Source organism: Rhinolophus sinicus, linkage group LG14 (genome assembly GCF_036562045.2).
Source record: "Rhinolophus sinicus isolate RSC01 linkage group LG14, ASM3656204v1, whole genome shotgun sequence".
Lineage (NCBI taxonomy): Eukaryota > Metazoa > Chordata > Mammalia > Chiroptera > Rhinolophidae > Rhinolophus > Rhinolophus sinicus.
Window position 1 is genome coordinate 36,721,958 of NC_133763.1, and position 18,292 is coordinate 36,740,249.

At 39.1% G+C, this 18,292-nt stretch overlaps 1 long non-coding RNA gene across 8 annotated transcripts in view; it reads left to right on the top strand.

The window, feature by feature from the left end:
- The window catches only part of LOC109459344 (uncharacterized), a 144,382-nt gene extending 130,908 nt beyond the window's left edge, over positions 1-13,474 (top strand). For 4 of the 8 annotated variants that reach the window (XR_012491650.1, XR_012491647.1, XR_012491644.1 and 1 more), the window contains 2 exons: positions 9,104-9,281; positions 10,837-12,178. This is a non-coding gene — a long non-coding RNA (uncharacterized LOC109459344). Of the gene's footprint in view, positions 1-4,160; positions 4,271-9,103; positions 9,282-10,836; positions 12,179-12,220 lie in introns of those variants that run through there. The other 4 variants (XR_012491646.1, XR_012491648.1, XR_012491649.1 and 1 more) reach the window with 4 other exon arrangements.
- Positions 13,475-18,292: the final 4,818 nt, after the last annotated feature.

Sequence of the window (18,292 nt, forward strand, 5' to 3'; positions counted from 1 at the left end):
TACAAGTAGGTCAGTGTTGTGTGAGTGGAGAAGACAGGAACAGGACTTATTTAAAACCTTAGGAGACCCTAAGTAATGACAAGGTAATGCTCTTCTCTATCTCCTATATATAAACCCACATAAAAAGCAATCCTAAAGTGTAATGCAATGTAGGAAAATCCAACAAAGTTCTAACTTTTCTAAGATTACTATTTGAAACATTTTCAATAGCAAACATAAAAAAGTATTTTCCTAATATGTTTCTCTTTTTTAAGGTATATTAAGAACTTACAGCTAAAAGCCAAACCCTAATAACAATCATAGCTAACTTATATTGATGTCTTACTATATTCCAGGAGCTATGACAAACCCTGTACATAGATTATATCACCAAATCCTCCTAGTAGCATTATGGGGAAGATACTATTATTGCTACTATAATTATTACAGGTACTAGATCATTACAGATAATTATTACAGATAAAGAAATTGAGGCTTAAGGAGATTAATTAATTATCCAATGTCACACAGCTAGAATGTGGTTCAGCTGAGACTGATGGACTCTGCAGTCTAATTATAGAGCCTCGATGAAGTTTTTCCCTCAACATCATGCAGCAACGAGTCTTCATATGGGAGAATGCCAAAATGGACGTGTTCATAATAGCAGTTGTTCCTTGCAGTTCTCTTTAAACCTTGGATTTGTTCGTTTATTAGTCAATGTTAATTAAGTACCATTGTGACAACAACGAAGTAGGAATCGAGGATCCGGGGTGAATACCACTGAAGCTACCTCTGTGCTCGTGGAATTGCCACTGTAAGGAAAAGCAGAAAGAATGACTGATCACAGTGAGGTATGATAAGGATTATGACAAGATGGCACTAAAGAAATGTGGGGAGTGTGACCTGTTAGGGAAGCCAACGTGTTAGCGAATGTGGGAGGCTGTCTCTGAAGATGTGAGAATTCCACTGAGACCTGAGGGAGGGGCAGGAATGACGTCGGTGAAGTGGAGGAAAAGAGACTTTCACGCAAGTTAAATGCCAAGGTGAGATGGACATACAAATGCCCCACAAAGATTTCCCTTTAAGGAAGGGTTCACTGTCCCAGGTGCTGGCAGTGCCGGCCGTCTGTCTGGTGTTGCCTCAGCTACAGAGAGATGCCTCACCCGAGGTCGCGTACATACCGGCCAACTCTGATGAGCCATTTCAGTTTCCCAGAACCCAGCACGGTGGGCTGAGGCTGTCGGGCTTGCATCACAGCTTGATTTCTCCCTCTTCCCAATCCTGCTTCCGCCCCCTCCCTTCCATGGGTGTTGCTCTCAAGAGCACTCCCTAATAAACATCCTGAACACTGAACTGTGCCGGCGTCTGCTTCCTGGAGAAACCAAACTGCACTGCAACATGACAAGGCTTTGATGAGTTAAGGTAGAGCAGGCATTCAGAACGCTGTAGATTGAGTAGGAGACAGAGGTGGGCTGAGGCTGAAAGGTGGACCAGGGCCAAATCCTGAAGCAGCTGGAAAACTTGCTAAGCAATTTTCCTAAAGGCAGTGGTGAGTCTGAAGCCATTGTATGATTTTAAGCAGAAACATGATCAGACTTGCAGGTTTGTTACTTTGGCTGTAGTATACGATAGATAGCAAGAGTGCCCTCAACACCAAACTCCTATCTTTGGAAAAACTTTTTCCTTCTTTTCAGTATTAATGATCGGGAGAAGGTACCAAACTGTCTTTCCTGTCCTTGAATCATTGCTTTTCATTCTCCAACCTTGTCAATAAAAGCTACCAAATCAGTTCCAGGGTTTATGCAGCTACAGTCCTATGAAATGTTATCTAGTATTAGCTTCTTGAGAGACCATTGGAAACAGTGTTCTATGAGGCCTTGGAAAGTTATTTGTTCTGTGGTGATGAAAACAAACTGTTCAGTATTGCTAGGAAAGTTTAAAGTGATAAGTCACTAGACACATGACCTCTAGATACAACATCAAAAGAAGACCTGTCTTCCTCCAATCATATGTTTGTGGTTTTATTTTTATTTTTCACCATCATTCCCATATACATGTATCATATAGTAGTTATATTACGACAGTTCATTTGTCAGGAATAATTTGACAAGCCAACATTGGATTTTTTTAAAGCTTTCTTGAGGTATAATTAGCATAAAATAAACTGCGTATATTTAAAGTATGCAATTTTGATACGTTTAAACCTATGTATACATCTGTGAAACCATCGACGTGATCAAGATAACAAATATTTCTAGCACCCAAAAAGTTTCTTTGTGTCCCTTTCTCCCAGGCAACAACTGATCCACTTTCTGTCACTAGAGATGACTTTGGATTGTCTATAAATGTAATCATACAGCATGTACTTTTTTTTTGGTCTAGCTTCTTTCATTCAGTATAAGGATTTGGAAAACTAGATGTAAAAAGTTCAGTTAAATCATATTTTATAGGTGAACCAACTTGTTTCACATAAAAACCTTGAGTTTAATTACATGGTACCATATGCACTGTAAACATCAACAGTGAAGGTGATACTCAACTTTTTAAATATAATTATTCATCATTCCTCAGACTGAAACTTTGCTAGTTTCAAAAGCTATTGTCCTTTTGAAATTATTTTAAAAAGCAAGTGATCTGTGAAGTTCACCAGCAAGCCTACGTTTAAAAGAACGTAAAAAAAGACTCTCCGTTCACCAAAATATGTGGCCAAATAATCTAAAAAAGTGAAGGTGAGGGGGCCGACCCGGTGGCTCAGGCGGTTAGAGCTCCATGCTCCTAACTCTGAAGGCTGCCGGTTCGATTCCCACATGGGCTAGTGGGCTCTCAACCACAAGGTTGCCGGTTCAATCCCTCGAGTCCCACAAGGGATGGTGGGCTCTGCCCCCTGCAACTAAGATTGAACACAGCACCTTGAGCTGAGCTTCCACTGAGCTCCCGGATGGCTCAGTTGGTTGGAGCACATCCTTTCAACCACAAGGTTGCCAGTTCGATTCCTCGACTCCCACAAGGGATGGTGGGCTGCGCCCCATGCAACTAAGATTGAACACGGCACCTTGAGCTGAGCTGCAGCTGAGCTCCCAGATGGCTCAGTTGGTTGTAATGCGTCCTCTCAACCACAAGGTTGCTAGTTTGACTCCTGCAAGGGATGGTGGGCTGTGCCCCCTGCAACAAGAAAACGGCAACTGGACCTGGAGCTGAGCTGCGCCCTCCACAACTAAGACTGAAAGGACAACAACTTGACCTGGAAAAAAGGCCTGGAAATACACACTGTTCCCCAATAAAGTCCTGTTCCCCTTCCCCAATAAAATCTTTTTAAAAAAAAGTGAAGGTGAGGAGTAGCAGTTATGAGGTGAGAGGTAATCTGCTCAGTTAAACTGGACACCGCCCCCCTCAACACATATGCACATGCAGCTTGAACATATACTCATTTACACGTGCATACAAACAACACTACCTTTTTTCTTCCATAAATTGCTTTTAGCCCAGATGAGTTCAGCAATTACTTCACATTACCATTTTAATTTTCTTATATATTTAAAAGGATTAAAACTAAAAATAGTTTTAAAATAGTTCTGAGGTTTGGGTACACGTGCATGTAAAAATGCAAACCCTAGAATAGTTCACAAAATCACATCTTTTAACTTTTTAAAGTGTGTCACATACAGCAGCATGATATATGCCTAGGAGGCACTCAATGTATATTTTTCAAGGGAATGAAACAAAGCTTTCTGCTCTGTGATTGCATCTTCTCTGATAGGTCTCTTCACTTTGGCATACCTGAGAAACCAATGTTATCACTTCCTTCAACATAACATGCACTTAATCTGCTTGTAATTTTTGTGAAGTTTGTCAATCTTTTTTCTTAAGGGTGGTTTTCCAGGACCCATTAGCTCCAAGTCAAGTAGTTGTTTCACTCTAGTTGTGGAGGGCGCAGCTCACACTGGCTCATGCAGGCATCCAACCGGCAACCATGGTATTACGAGCATTGCGCTCTAATCAACTGAGCTAACAGGCCATCTCCTGTCAATATTTTTTCTTTATTAATGTGTATGCTTTATATATTAATCTTTTTCTTCTATGCCACATAGCCTAGGACTTTTTATATTGTTTTGGAGGAGGGGCGGCTGACTCTTTTCCATATCTCAGTTTCTGGCTTGTCATGTTGCATGTTTAACTCTCAGCTTAGGAGAGGACGCAGTTCCACAGAGCCTAGTACCGCAGAGCCTAGAACCATATACCTTATTGTAAGTTCTCAGTGGATTAAACCTGATCCACATTATCTTCCTGTCAGGTATGATATGATGCGTGAATTTTCATACTGTGCCTTTATTAACCATAAGCTGTTGTTTTCTTTTATGCGTATTAACTCCCACACATCACAGGAATGGAATCCTGTTATCTTGTGCCGTCTGGGAATATTGTGGCAGCTGGGAGTTTTGTATGTGTTACAGCTCAAGTTGTCTTTGTCTTGTCAAATGTTTTGTCTAGTTTTTATACTGGTGACAATGTTTTTGAAGATCCTTTCTGTATATTTTATTTTGGATCTGATACTCTTTTAAAGAACGGAAAAAATGTTAACCCTTCAAGTTCATTAACCAGAGAACACTATTTCTCATGTACCTACATGGCCAATTTCTGTTTATTTGAGAAACATTCTAGGATCCTTTGAAGCTTTCGTGTGGAAAAATAGTAAAAGTGAAAGGAACCTTTGGTTTCTAAATAAGCATGTATGTCATTTGGCTTACCTAAGCGGGCTATGAGTAGTACTCACTTCTTCTAGAGGACTGAATGCTAACTTTATTTGCAAGCAAAGACACTAAAGAAAGAAAATTAAACACTTAATTCTTCCTGGTATTTTCTCTTAGAGTTTTCTCATAGCTTGGAGCTAAAACACAACCCATAGGTTGTAGCTAAGACACATCAGAGCTTAGTTTCAAGAAATGATAAAAACAGTCTACTTTTCAAGTATCAGTTAAGGTAATGATATTGCTCATGCCAGTTTTGTTTTGTTTTTAATACCTCAGAGAGAAGTCCTGTGTGACTCCTTCTTTCATATCAAGCACTGAAAAGATCCCAGGGCGTATTGTTGGCTCTTCCCTCCGCCTCCTCACTACAGGGATGGGCTATGGAAGAGCAACAGCACCCTTTCAGGACTGTCCCCTCCCAATGCACGTGTCAGTGCCTCAGTTCTACTGAATCCTATCTATTCTGCCATACCCCTTATTCGAACTAAGTAACTCCTGATAGTGAAACTGTTAAGCTGGTAGTGAGTGTATGAACTGAATTTCCCACCTTTGCTTGGAACATGGTGCTCACTAAAGTAATGGAAAATCAATTTAAAACAATAAATAGAGAACGCAGAAAGAGTAAACAAAATGTGGAAGGGCGAGGCTTGTTCTGACGAGTGACTAAGTAGGCAGTTTCCTGTGAGCCCTTTAAAGACTCATGTTTAAAAACCTGTTCTTCCCTCTTCGTTCTTAACTGGAAAGCAGACCAATGTACTTGAAAAAATGCTGATAATTAGGTGAAGCACAAGTATGTGGTTTATTTTTTAAATGAAGAAGAGACTATATGTTGTTCCAATAATCATAGTCTGTGAAATGGGGCGTCTTCTTCATCTGCTAAATTTTAAAATAAGCAACTTATTCATATCCATATAGATCACTTATCTATAGATTAGATCCCTACACTAGATCCTTTGGGCATTGTATACAATAAAAATTGACTTCTTTCATTAACTGTCATTTAAATTTATAAAAATAACACCTGTTACAATTTTTAAGTATCTACTGTGCTTTTCATACTAGGTACCACTATTAAGCTTGCTGGTGCTCTGTGTCTATTGGTGTTTTCTCTCCAAACTAAATGTACAGTCCATGAGAAGAGACCACATTTTACTCTTCTCTTTCCCTATAGTCCCCAACTCAGTGCTGTGTAGATGGGTGAGCTGAATTGACGTGAGGACACTTTAATGCAATGGGCCTGGAAAGGGGGACAGCAAGTGCAAAGGACTTGGCATATCTGAGAAACAGTAGGAAGGGAAAAGTTAAGTAAAGCTAGTGCAAAGAGGGAGCTGTGGATGGCGAGTTATCAGCAGAAGCCAGACCAGCCTCGGCCTTTTTGGCCATGGTAAGAACTTGGGATTTCTTTTGTGACTAGGAAGCTCTTGGAGGATTTTGAACAGGTAAATGGCTTGATCTGATCTGTGTTTTTAAAAGTTCACTTTGGTAGCTGTACAGATTGATAGAGGGCAAAAGCAGGGAAACTGGATGGAGGTTAATGGTTTCAGTAATCCAGGTGAGAGAAGATAGGTTGAATTAAGATGGTAGATTGAAAGATAGTACTAACCAACTTTAATTGAGCGCCTAGTACATCCAGGCTTAATTTCAAGTACGTTATATGTGTTAACATGATTTCTACAAACAACCTTATGAAATAGATGCTATTGTTATCTTCACTTTACATATGGGGAACCTGATGCACTTGTCCAGGTTACTCTGCAGGCCACTGTTAGCGCGAGGATTCAAACCCAGGCAATCAGGCCCCACACCTTGCCTGCTTAATCTTGTGCTACACAAAATCGGGACACATTCTGAAGGTATAACTGGCAGGTTTTGGTGGACATGGTGTTGAGTATGAAGAAACAAGCAAGAATCAAGGAAGACTCCTAGGACTTTGGTGTGAACTGTTGTGTGGCATTTATTATAATGAGGAAGACTAGATAGGGGAGAGGGAAAAGTGTTCTGCCTAGAACTCATTACGTTCAGGATGTTATATAGACAGCCATGTGGACACCTTCAGTACGCACTCTGAGCCCTTTGACACTTGACAAAGGACAGCTCTGTTGAAATGTAAGGTAGAAGCAATCTTGCAGAATGTAGAGACGTCTTCTGCTGGGATCCATCCATCAGCCTTCTCACGTATTCTTGTCAAATGCAATTTTCATTTGGGGACTTGAGTGCGATGTTTTGCTAACATAACACAGCAAAATACAGGTCAGCCAAGATGTCAGTTTTATCAGCAGCCGGGCAGGTGCTGAGGGCAATGTTTGTAATAAGAATCTCCCAGAAATCTCCTCACCTCAGACCCAAGTCAGGAACGCCACATACTACAACCCTGAACTTTCTAGGATTTGAGGGCAAGTTCTCCCAGCTGGAGAGTTCAAGCTGACTCTGGCATCACTGCCCCAGTGCCCCTGCCTGCCGGTCACTGAACCTTGCCTGCATAACACACAAGATTGCACAATCCCAAACCTGCTCAGACTTACAAAATACCATCCCTTTGTCCCTGCTGCCCCTGACTTCAGTATTTGACTTTTCATTCCATCTGACCTGAGATGATGCAACTCCTTTAGACAGGCCTCAAATTTAAGATGAATTCTCCTGGTCCTGCCTATAGCGAGCCTAATGTCTCCTGAGGACGTTTTGCAAGATACCATGCTGGAAATGCTATCTTCATTAGTATGCTGGGTGGTTTCACAGATTTATATGTTTTTCAATATCGTCAAGCTCTGCACTTAGATACTTCGATTTAAAAGTACATCAATTTGACAACATGCTAGGTGCTTTACAAATACAGATTTTTTTTTTTTGCCCTCAGGAAGCTTATAATCAAAAGAAGGTATACTGTTGAGCAATAGGAGATAAAATCTGAGTTCAAATTGAGTAACCCAAAATAATTGTTATAGGAACTGGATTGTAAAGGAAAAGTTCACCGAGAAGATAACGCTTGATATAAGCACTGGGGATTTGGGCAACTGAAGAACCAGACAGAGGAGGAGGATTTTAGGCAAGGGAAATCATACAAGCAAAGGGGAAGATATGGAAATTAAAAGAAATTTGGGGAGGCAGTGTGGATTTCTTTTGAGAACGTCAGAAAGTAATATTGAGACGGAGCTAATTTAATGATTTTCTTTATTGTCAAGAGAAGAAGCTTAGGAAGTATTGGATGAGCAGCCAAGAGTTACAGAAAGTAGTTGGGCAGAAGGAGGATATAATCTGTGTTTTTTAAAGGAAATCTACCCCACCTCCCCACATTCCACTGCAGAATAATTGTGACTCACAATTTGAGGCATAAAGTGCTTTCAATATATCCTCCTTAATAAGGCCTTCTGGGACTTGAGTCAAAGAAAGTGTTTGGCTCTGGGCGGTCAGCTTCTCATGCAGCCATGGCCCTGTTTGCCTTTCACTTCAGACCTTTTTCTATCTTTACTCTGAGTTCTAGTCCATCAGTATCTTCACATTTTCTTCTTGACTTGACTTTTCTATCTTCCGTCTAACATGTGTGGGGACTTGTGTCAAGTCTCTTCAGGCTCATCTGCTATTCTAACTGCCTTTTACGAAAGCATTTCTGGTGACAGAGAAGGTTTCAGCCCCCTCAGTCCTTATTTTCCTTAATTCCTTTGCTACACTGAATACTGTTAACCTCAACTTTTATTAGAATTCTCTTCTTCTTTGGATCCATTAAAGCCATGACCCTGGTTCTCCTTTTGCTTCTTGGGGTGACCTTCTCTGTCTCTCACTAAGCTTTCTTATAGTCCAACATTTTCAAAGTAAACCATTGCTCAAATCTCTACCATCACCTTTCTCTTCTACACTTTCTACCAGGCCATCTTATCCATGCCAACATGTCTGACTATCTTCTCTGGGCAGATAGCCACCTATGAACCCTCCCCACCACCAGTTTCTTTCCCAGAGGCAATCACTTGAAACTTTTTCTATCAAGTTCTTCTAGTGGTTAGCTCTATATCTTTAAATAACATGTCTATATTGTTACTTCTTAACCAACTTTATACGTTAGCATTGTCTTCCCACTAAGAAATATGAAAATGTATAAGCCTATTCTTTATAATCTGAATATATGGTAGGCCTGGGGTAGTGAGAAGTAGCCCTGCTTCTTCTCTAAGGCATGATAGCACTCCCTGTGCATAGTTCTAGTAAGGCAATTGCCACACTCTCTGAAATCATCAGTTTCCTTGTTGGTTCCTTCATGAGACGCTGAGCAACTTGAGGACAACAGCCCTATCTCTAACTCTATGTTCGCCAGACTTATCAGTGCCTTCTAGGGAGCAGGCAGGCTTATTATATCTCTTTATTGAATGAATCAATGACTCCTATTAATACAGCTACTGAGAAGCTGATGAGTCATGAAAAGGGGAAGATCTAAATGACTGATCATCCTAGAAGCAAGTGAATAACTGCTTTCAAGGTTGACTGACTAAATTTTCCTGCCACCCCGAATAGCCCAAACTTGACGTGGCCAAACATTGCACTGAGCATGGATAGCCTACATCTTCAGTGAGGGTAAGTGTTCTCGTGGTTTCTACATAATACAAGATGTTTAAATGTTAAAGTTATCATTACCGTCTAGAAGTAATTTTGGGTAATATAAAATCATAGTTGGTACATTATTTTACTAAGTATTTAATTAAATTAATTGATCTTTCAAAGAAGAGTTGGAGATTTATTCCATTTTTTAAAAATATTTCAAATTCTAATTTTAGTCAACTCTAACTTTATTATGTTCCATATTCTAGAATCAGAACCTAAAAATGTTATACCTGGGGCCACCGTTAACTATATTAAGAATGGACCTATAAGTTCCTCTTCAAACTTGATCTTTCTCCTAATTTCCTATCTCAGTAAATGGCATCTCCATGGACTAAGTAACCCAAGCCCAAACTTGTTGTATTGCCCTCTCCCTGTCCCCTACATGTACTCTGTGACCAGGTCCTATTGGTTCTATTTTTATTACATCCCTTGCATCTGTTTCCTCTCGCCACCCTCACTGTAACTCCCTTAATTCAGGCAGACTCTCATTTTCTTCCAATACCTTTGCAATAGCCTCCTGCTTCAGCTTCCTTCTACACCGAACAGTCCCTCTACCACATGCCACCAGAGTGGTCTTCCAAAACCACAAATCTCATTATGCTATTTCTTAAACCTACCCAGGTTGTTGGATGCTCAAGAGCTCCCTTAGTCTGGAATGCCTTCCACTTTCTCCCTTCCTCTCCTTGGTGCAGACTACCCTAGAGCTTAACATTAGTTTGACTATTAATCCTGATTTGTCCAGAATGATCCCAATTTAACTTGTTATCTCAGTGTGTTTACTGATAGCAAGCCTTTGAGCATCCTCAAAAGATCCCTAGTGTATACATTTCCTAGCACTGCTATAACAAAATACCACAGACGGGGTGGCTTAACCAAAGGAAAGGTATTTTCTCATAGCTGTGGAGGCTAGAAGGCCAAGATGAAGATTTTTGGCAGGAAATGCTGAAAATCAGAGGCTCTTTGCACCCAGGCCTACTTCTGGATGCACCAGATACACAGGCTCAATTCCAGCAAAACTCAATTCCAGGCCTTACCCCACAATGGAATTCATGTTCCTAATATATACTACCTGTCTCCCAATTAATTGATTCTGGAATAAGAGTTAAGTCTCAACTCTGAGGAGCAAGAATCAGCATACCCAGAGGTTGTTTCTAATTCTAGGAATTTCAGGTCTATTGAATAACATGGCAATATAAATCGTTAACTTTACTGCCATCAAAAGTAATTATCCACATTGCATTAAAATGTACCAATGTATAATAATTTAATGAAAGCTAAACTATTTGCTTCCAAGATTCACTAAAAGTTAAAACGGTGTTTGAGTGAAGCCTTGCTTAGAGAAATTAGAATGATTGTTTTATTTTTTGTAAACTGATTTTTATCAATGATGTGATTAGGTGCTTTTCAAAATGGTACAATTTGGAGAAAATAACACTTAGCTTTGACTCTTTAAAGCCACGGTATAACTTAATGCGTTTTATGTAACTTAGTCAATCAAATGTAACTTAATTTTTTTTCTTTGAATCAGATGTCCAGTTTGTGCCTGAGAGAAGAGGATATGGAATTGTTAAACTCAAAGAACAGGGATAAAAAACTGATCCATCTCACCTACCTGATATGGAAAGGATAACACAAAACCGGAACTGGTTTTTATGCAAAAACAAATTACTAATGTAAAGTAAAGAAAGTTTCCTATCAACTTATTCTCTTTCTTTCAAAAGTGCTAAACATTGTTTTCACTTTATATGATACATCTATATCACTGATATGCCTTTCTTTATAGGACAGAATATTATATTTCATTATATTTAGTTTTCAAATTACTCTTAAAAAACTAAACCCTCCATTGTCACTTCACTGAAATGAGAGAATTATTTTAAGCATTAAAGTGTTTACTCTTAGCTCAGTTGCCATTGGTGGTAAAAGGATGTTTTGACGTCCTTACATACTCGTATAACCAGGGCACATAGACAAATGAGGGGAGAGACCTGGCCTCCAGAAATATGTTTTACCTTCTGTGGCCCCATTGATTTTAATATAGTGCTTTGATATCATACCGGATAAAAAATCAGAATTACAGGTTTCTATTTGAGAGGGAAACTGGATAGGGGTAGGGAGACTCGTTATCATAAGATGTCTAGGAATTCTTAAGGATAGAAAAAAATTTTATTAATTGCTCAGGGGGGATAAAAGGGAGACATTTTATTATATAATGAGAAGACTTCTTCCCTCAAATAGCTTATTAAATTTAATTTAAAGAATCTTGTTTTAAACTATAAAATATTTAAAAACATATTTTAAAAAGACTATCTCTCTTAATAATGTTTCATTATAAACTTCTATGACTTATTGAGTTATTTAAAAATATATGAATTTTAAGTATTTACCCCTGCTTTGTTTCTCTTCCATGCTCAAAGTAGAACATTCTGTAAGTTTAACCCCTATAAAAGAAGAGTTTAATGATATTAGAAAGTTCATCAAACCAGGTGACATTTAAGCATAGTTCATAGTTTTTTTCCTTCTAATTTTTGTCCTCACATTATATTTGGTAATAGATATACCCTCTTTCTTATATGCTTGGTAGATGCATTCCTAGGTCATAGGAACATATGGACTCTTGGAATGTGTCCAGAATACCACCATGTTGATCCCATTTGCAAAGACTATGACTGATAAAGTAAAATAAGCCACATTGACGATAATGAAGAACTGCAATTAATGAGCATGAAGTGTCTTTGTGTTCTATCTCCCATTTTCTGGAATCTCCTATTTATCTGGAATTCTGTTTTTTACTACAAAGTTTAAATAGGATTTTCTCTTAACCCTGTGAACGTTTCCTATGGCTGCTATAATAAATCTCCACAAACTTAGTGGTTTAAAACAGAACAACTTATTCTTTTATATTTCTGTAGGTCAGAAGTCCAAGATTGGGTCTTGTACGGTAGGGTTAAAATCAAGACGTCGTCAGAACTGGTTCCTTCTGAAGGCTCCAAGGGAGAATCTATTCCCTGATTTTTCCTACTTCTAAAGGCTGCCTGCATTCCTTGGCTCATGATCCCTTAGTCACACATCTCCAACCTCTTGATTCCACCATCACATTTCCTTGTACTGACTTTGATCCCTCTGCTCCCTCTTATAAGGACACTTGGGATTCCATTGAATGCACTCAGGTAATCCAGGTTAATCTCTGCATCTCAAGATCTGTAACTTAATCACACGCACAAAGTGAATAGGATGCTTTGGCCTAGAAGCATCCTATTCAGAAGTTTCAAGGGTTAGAATACGGCTCTTGTAGGGCAGGGGGATGTTATTCAACCTACCATGTCCTTATTGACTTAGGTATTTTTATCCTATCGCATTACATTTCTGTAGATTTATTTTTTACCATAAGGATGTATAACAAACAATATAGTTTAAATTTGTTTTAACATCCCCCAACCTATATAATGGACATTGCTTTCTTTGACTCCCCTAGTGGATAAGGCTTATGGGAGGCAGAGCCCAAATTCTTGCTACAGAAGTTCAAGGGGCAGATCCTTCCTCCCCCAATACCCTGGCATCTGGACTGTGGTCATATGACTTCTGCTAAGCACAGGTGAGCTCCAGCTCCAAGTCGCAGAGACCATTTAGACATTCTTCAGAGAACGGTAATGGTAACCAGGGTCCAGTGACAACATATCCATACAGCTCCTGTGGCAAGACCTGTGCTGTGTTTCCTTCTGCTTAACCTTCCTTGTTTCCAGACATTTGTTTCTGAACCTGGGCTTCCAACTGTCCATTTTAAGAACTGCTACACAATGGAATACTATTCAGCGGTAAGAAAAAATGAAATAGGACCATTTGTGACAACATGGATGGATCTTGAGATTATAATGCTAAGCGAAATAAATCAGACTGAAAAAGCAGAGAACCATATGATTTCACTGATATGTGGTATATAAACCAAAAACAACAAAAGAACAAGACAGACAAATGAGGAACAAAAACTCATAGGCACAGACAATAGTTTAGTGGTTATCAGAGGGTAAAGGGGAAGGGGGGTAATAGATGAGGGTAAAGGGGATCAAATATATGGTGATGGAAGGAGAACTGACTCTGGGTGATGAACACACAATGTGATTAATAGGTGATGTAATACAGAATTGTACACCTGAAATCTGTGTAACTTTACTAACAATTGTCACCCCAATAAACTTTAATTAAAAAAAAAAAGAACTGCTCATTGTCTTTCAAATGAATTTCTTTTATGTTTAATTTAGTCAGTTTCTATTGCTTTCACAAACAACCTTCATTGATTCAGGGTTCTTTTTTCTTCTTTAATGATTTTTTTTTTTTAAATGATTGATGGTAGCCTGAGGGGGGGTCTCATCATAATTATGTATCATTAATTGAGTATAAAAAATAAATGTCAGTAAGAGGGAGAGCGTTTATTAATCCAAGCTCTTAGCCCAATGCATAGCTAGCACCTGTACAGTGATAAATGGGTCCTTAATGATAGCCATGAGATACACATCACCTTTTAATCAGCAAGGAATGATTTATGTTTTGTTTAGGTATTGAGTTTATTTTCTAGTTGATATTACCAAATATGGACTTCACTCTTAATAACCAAAATATTTGATCAACTGGAATGCTTTAGCCTTTAACCACAAGATAAATAGAAATGTATTAAATAGTTATGTCATATTTACCACACATTGTTGACTTTTTTGATTCAAAAGCCTTGGTTATTATAGCGAAGTTTGAGGAAATAGCACATTCAAACAACCGCAATGTTTGTGTTTAGTAATATTTTACCCATAACACTTATTAAATGCCTGCCATGTGCTAGCCTCTGTAAGAGGTGCTGGGTACAAAGATGAATAAGGCTCCTGGCTCCTCATACAATGCCTGGCAGTGGCAAGAGACACTCCATGAATGCTTTTTGAATTAATGACCTAATCCCTGTCTCTAAGGAGCTCTATCCTGTGGGAAAGACAGACACCTCATTGTGGCATATCATGCTATGTCAGTGCCCAAAATAGTGAATTTGTGGGAGAGTGGGTGTGGAGAGGAACTGCTGGCATGTTTCAGATGCCTTGTGAGTTCTTATCATGGTGTGGAGGTCACACTGTCCTGTCCAATGACACCTCCTGGCTCTTAGAATTGTTATTCAGGCCTCTCTCTCCAGGCCCTCACAGTCAAGCTTGTGACACTGTGTTTGAACTCCTATTAATAGGCCTCGTCAGCTCCTCAGCAGATTGCATCTTAACATCAAACAGCCAGAATCCCCAACAATGACTTCTTGGCGCAAAGCCAATCCTCAAGCATCAAAGCCGTATTCCCTGCAAATCAGCTCCACGTGATGATAAATAATGGCATTGGGATTCCAAACCAATTATCCCATGGTGAAAGGCATATTCCTCAAGGGCAGACTGGGCTTTATTTAAAAAACAGTAACACTGCTGATGCTAGCACTGAAATGTCAACAATGGACACGGCAAGCTGATCAGAATAGCCAGAAAAGGTGTATAACCTTCCCCAACGTTGCACCAAACCGGAAGAGTTTGAGAAAAAGTGTGTTTAGGCATATTTTTAAAGTTTCTGGCTTGAGACTCACCACAAAAATTACTGAAAACACCATCTTGTCTGGAACTGTCTAATAGAGTAGAAGCTTTAAAATTCAGATCTCCACACGGATGTCATCTCTGCAATCTCAGGCAAGTCATCCTCTAAGCCTCAGTCTCCACATCTGAAATGAGGGCTATTAAGCACTTAAGTCTGTTTTATGGAAAGCAATAGCATGTTAAGAGGCCAATAAATGGTAGAAATTGTTAATTAGAACTATTTATCAAGCACCATACTAAGCACTCTACAGATGTTATTTTAGTCTTCATGTGGGCACTATGAGGTTGGTATTTTCACCCCAGTAATGAGTAAATGGAGACTCAGATTAGTGACCTGCTACCCCAGATAGAGAGAGAGGGTCGATTCAAACCCATCCCGGCTGCCTCCTCTGGTCAAGCTCTTGCCCACACCAGGGTGTTTCTGACCGCCATCAGGCTTCCTCTTTGCTGCCTGTTCCTCTCTAATGCTCCCATAACTCCCAGTGTCTCTCTATTGACCTCACCAGAGCAGGACAGTCATAAGCACTGTTTGTTCACCAGGTTGATTGGAAAATCTGCCTGGTGGGCCAAATTCCCACAGTAGAGATGCAACAAAGGACCTCCTTAGGGACCTCTTGAGATAGCTCAGTTTGAAACAAAACAGTATATTGGACCCAAGCAATTCTTCGCAATCATCAGCAACTAAGCCATTAACTAAAGCATACTGAAAAACCACTGGCTTTGGAGAGTCTGGAAATTTGTATTTAAATCTCGAATTGGGGATTATGAGTTGTGTAAATTTAATCAGACGCTTAATCTCTCTGAGCTTGTTCTATTCTGAGTTAATGTATGTGGCTGGTTATTCTGTTTTTTTTTCCCCCCAGATGTATTTGCCCCACTTCTCTGCTCTTCTCTGTGCTTTAAGACTTTGCTGCCTCCTATTAACTGTATTGCCAGGACTCCCTTGCCATCTGGCTTCTGGTTGGCTTAAGCACTGGATCAGAAGGTGCGAAGAAAGAAGGAGCAAAATGATTCTGCCTTCTCTCACTGCTTCAGAACCACATCTCTGGCAGCAGCTGGCTGGTCCCTCTTTCTTGGCTGTAACTTTTCACGGGGCCCTGGTAACACACAGCTTCTACCCCTTACCTTTTAAGTTCTAGGAGAAGTAATAACTTCTACTCTGGCTCGCCTCTGGCTGCTCAGCATCCTCTGTTTGCTCCTTAACTGGTCTATAACCTCTGTTAGTAGTCCCTTCACTGAAGTCTCCCCATTGAACCCTCTAACTAAGTTCTATTTTCTGCTTGGAACCTGAAGAGTACAGTATATAAAACAGTTTGAAAAACCATAAAGCACTATCTGGAAAATATAGGTTATCAAATTAGTGTTGTTGTTTATTATTTGGCCATGTTTTCACCATCAATATTGTATCCTGAAGTTTGCAAAATTTTTCTGGTTATATCTAAATATTGTGCCAGCCCAGAAATGTAAAAATCAGAAGCCAGTGGTCAAGGTTATGTTGAAAAAGCTGCACCTGGATCTGGTTTGCTTCCTTTTCATAAATTAGGAAGTGGTCAGAAGCTGACAAGTAATCAGAATGAAAATATTTCCAATTATAATTAAACTTTCTTCAAAGAACGGGTGCCTAGATGTAGAATAAGTAGATATTGTTTTTGTACAGATGTAAGTATTTGTGTGTGTCTATACACACATATATACATATATGGCACTTTTTAATAAAGAGACTATGGCAGTTGCCCCCATATACAGCTATACAGTGATTCATTTTACTTCTGCTATAAGTTTCTCATTTTGGAGGTAGGCGTTTATGTTCATTACAATATTTATTTAAACATTAGCAGTTTTACATAAAAAGGTTACCTATTTATAATTCCTTTTAAAAAATAGTATTTTACTAAGAATAAGTTTTTCTCTCTACGTTGAGAAAAGTTATGCTTATTGCACATATATTTAAACTGGGCTTTTGTGCCATGAGGAATGAATTTCTGAATGACTCTTAAGAAAAAAAAAGAATTCTCATTTTTGCCACTTTCAATAAATACATTTTAAGAGGTCAAATAATTTAAAAAATTACATTCTCCAATCTATTTATATGGGTAGGTATATTAGCATTCTCTCAGTCCCAAGCAACAAATCAATTCAGACATATTTAAATAAAATTGGATTTTACTGGAAGGATATATGTGGTAGCTTAGTTAAGCTTGGGATCTGGATGGCAAGAATGAGGGACAATTTCTTCAGGGCTTCTCCATCAAAGAGTCTTGGCTACAAATATTTTACGACCTTGAATCACCCTGTTCAAGATTCAAATCCCAGAAGAATCAGCCCGGCCTGGCTGAAGTCCCAGGCATACTGCTTGGCCAAGGGAGCTGGGTCACATGATTGGCAGTCCTGGCATGTTGAATGGAGAGAGGTGATTTGCCAAAAGAAAAGTGGGGTGCTAGGACCAGGAGAAGAGAGAAGAGTCTATAGGCCAGAAAAAAAAACTGATTCTACCACAAAAGTCTTGGGAGCCTTTTATGACGTATTAAGATATTGGATACGGTACATTTTCTTCTTTGAAATCATTTCCACAATTTGGACACTGGGACATAAAGAATAGTAACACAAACCTAGGGTTGAAAGGAGACCACAGAGATGGTTCTTAAATTCTTGTAGAAACTACTGTTTCTTCACCAGTCTCCCTTGAGGAGTGTGCAGTTGGGAATAGCTTTCCCTGGACACCTTCCTCCATGACAGTTAACGCATCTTGGATAAGAAGCAGGAAAGGTTTCCTTGTCACAGTGAAAACCAAATAATATTGGCAGCAGCAAGGACTATTAGCCTTTCTTCATCCCTCCAATTAGAAACACTGGTTTGGATTTCAGGTGCCTTTGGTTGACAAAAAACACAAAAGAAGTCTTTAAAGAGTACTTATTAACTTTAGGGTAAATGTGCCATGCAGATGCGTGCTTTTCCAGATCCACTTCTTCTCCATGAAATTCTTGGATAAGTATAAAATATTTGCCCGGGAGGACCGGGGTTGTGTCTGTACTGTTTGCTACCATCTTCTGCGCCAAATAGGCACTTGAGACCTATCTTTGGAATAAATGGATCAATAACTGAATGAGTATATCTACTATTAATACAAGAAATTTTATGACTGGACACTTTTTTGCAGAAAACTTATTTAACTAGAGAGTAGTTTTTACTGTTAGAGTATGCAGGAACTTTGAAACTTTTGGAAAAAATGAAAATATATTTTGACCATTTCCTGTTTTGGATTTAAACATATTAGTTTCAACTATTTCTAACATACTATATAATTTACTTATTTATTATGTTTGTTATCTACTTCCCCTTGCTAGAAAGTAGACTGCATTTGAGATAGAGATCTTTGCC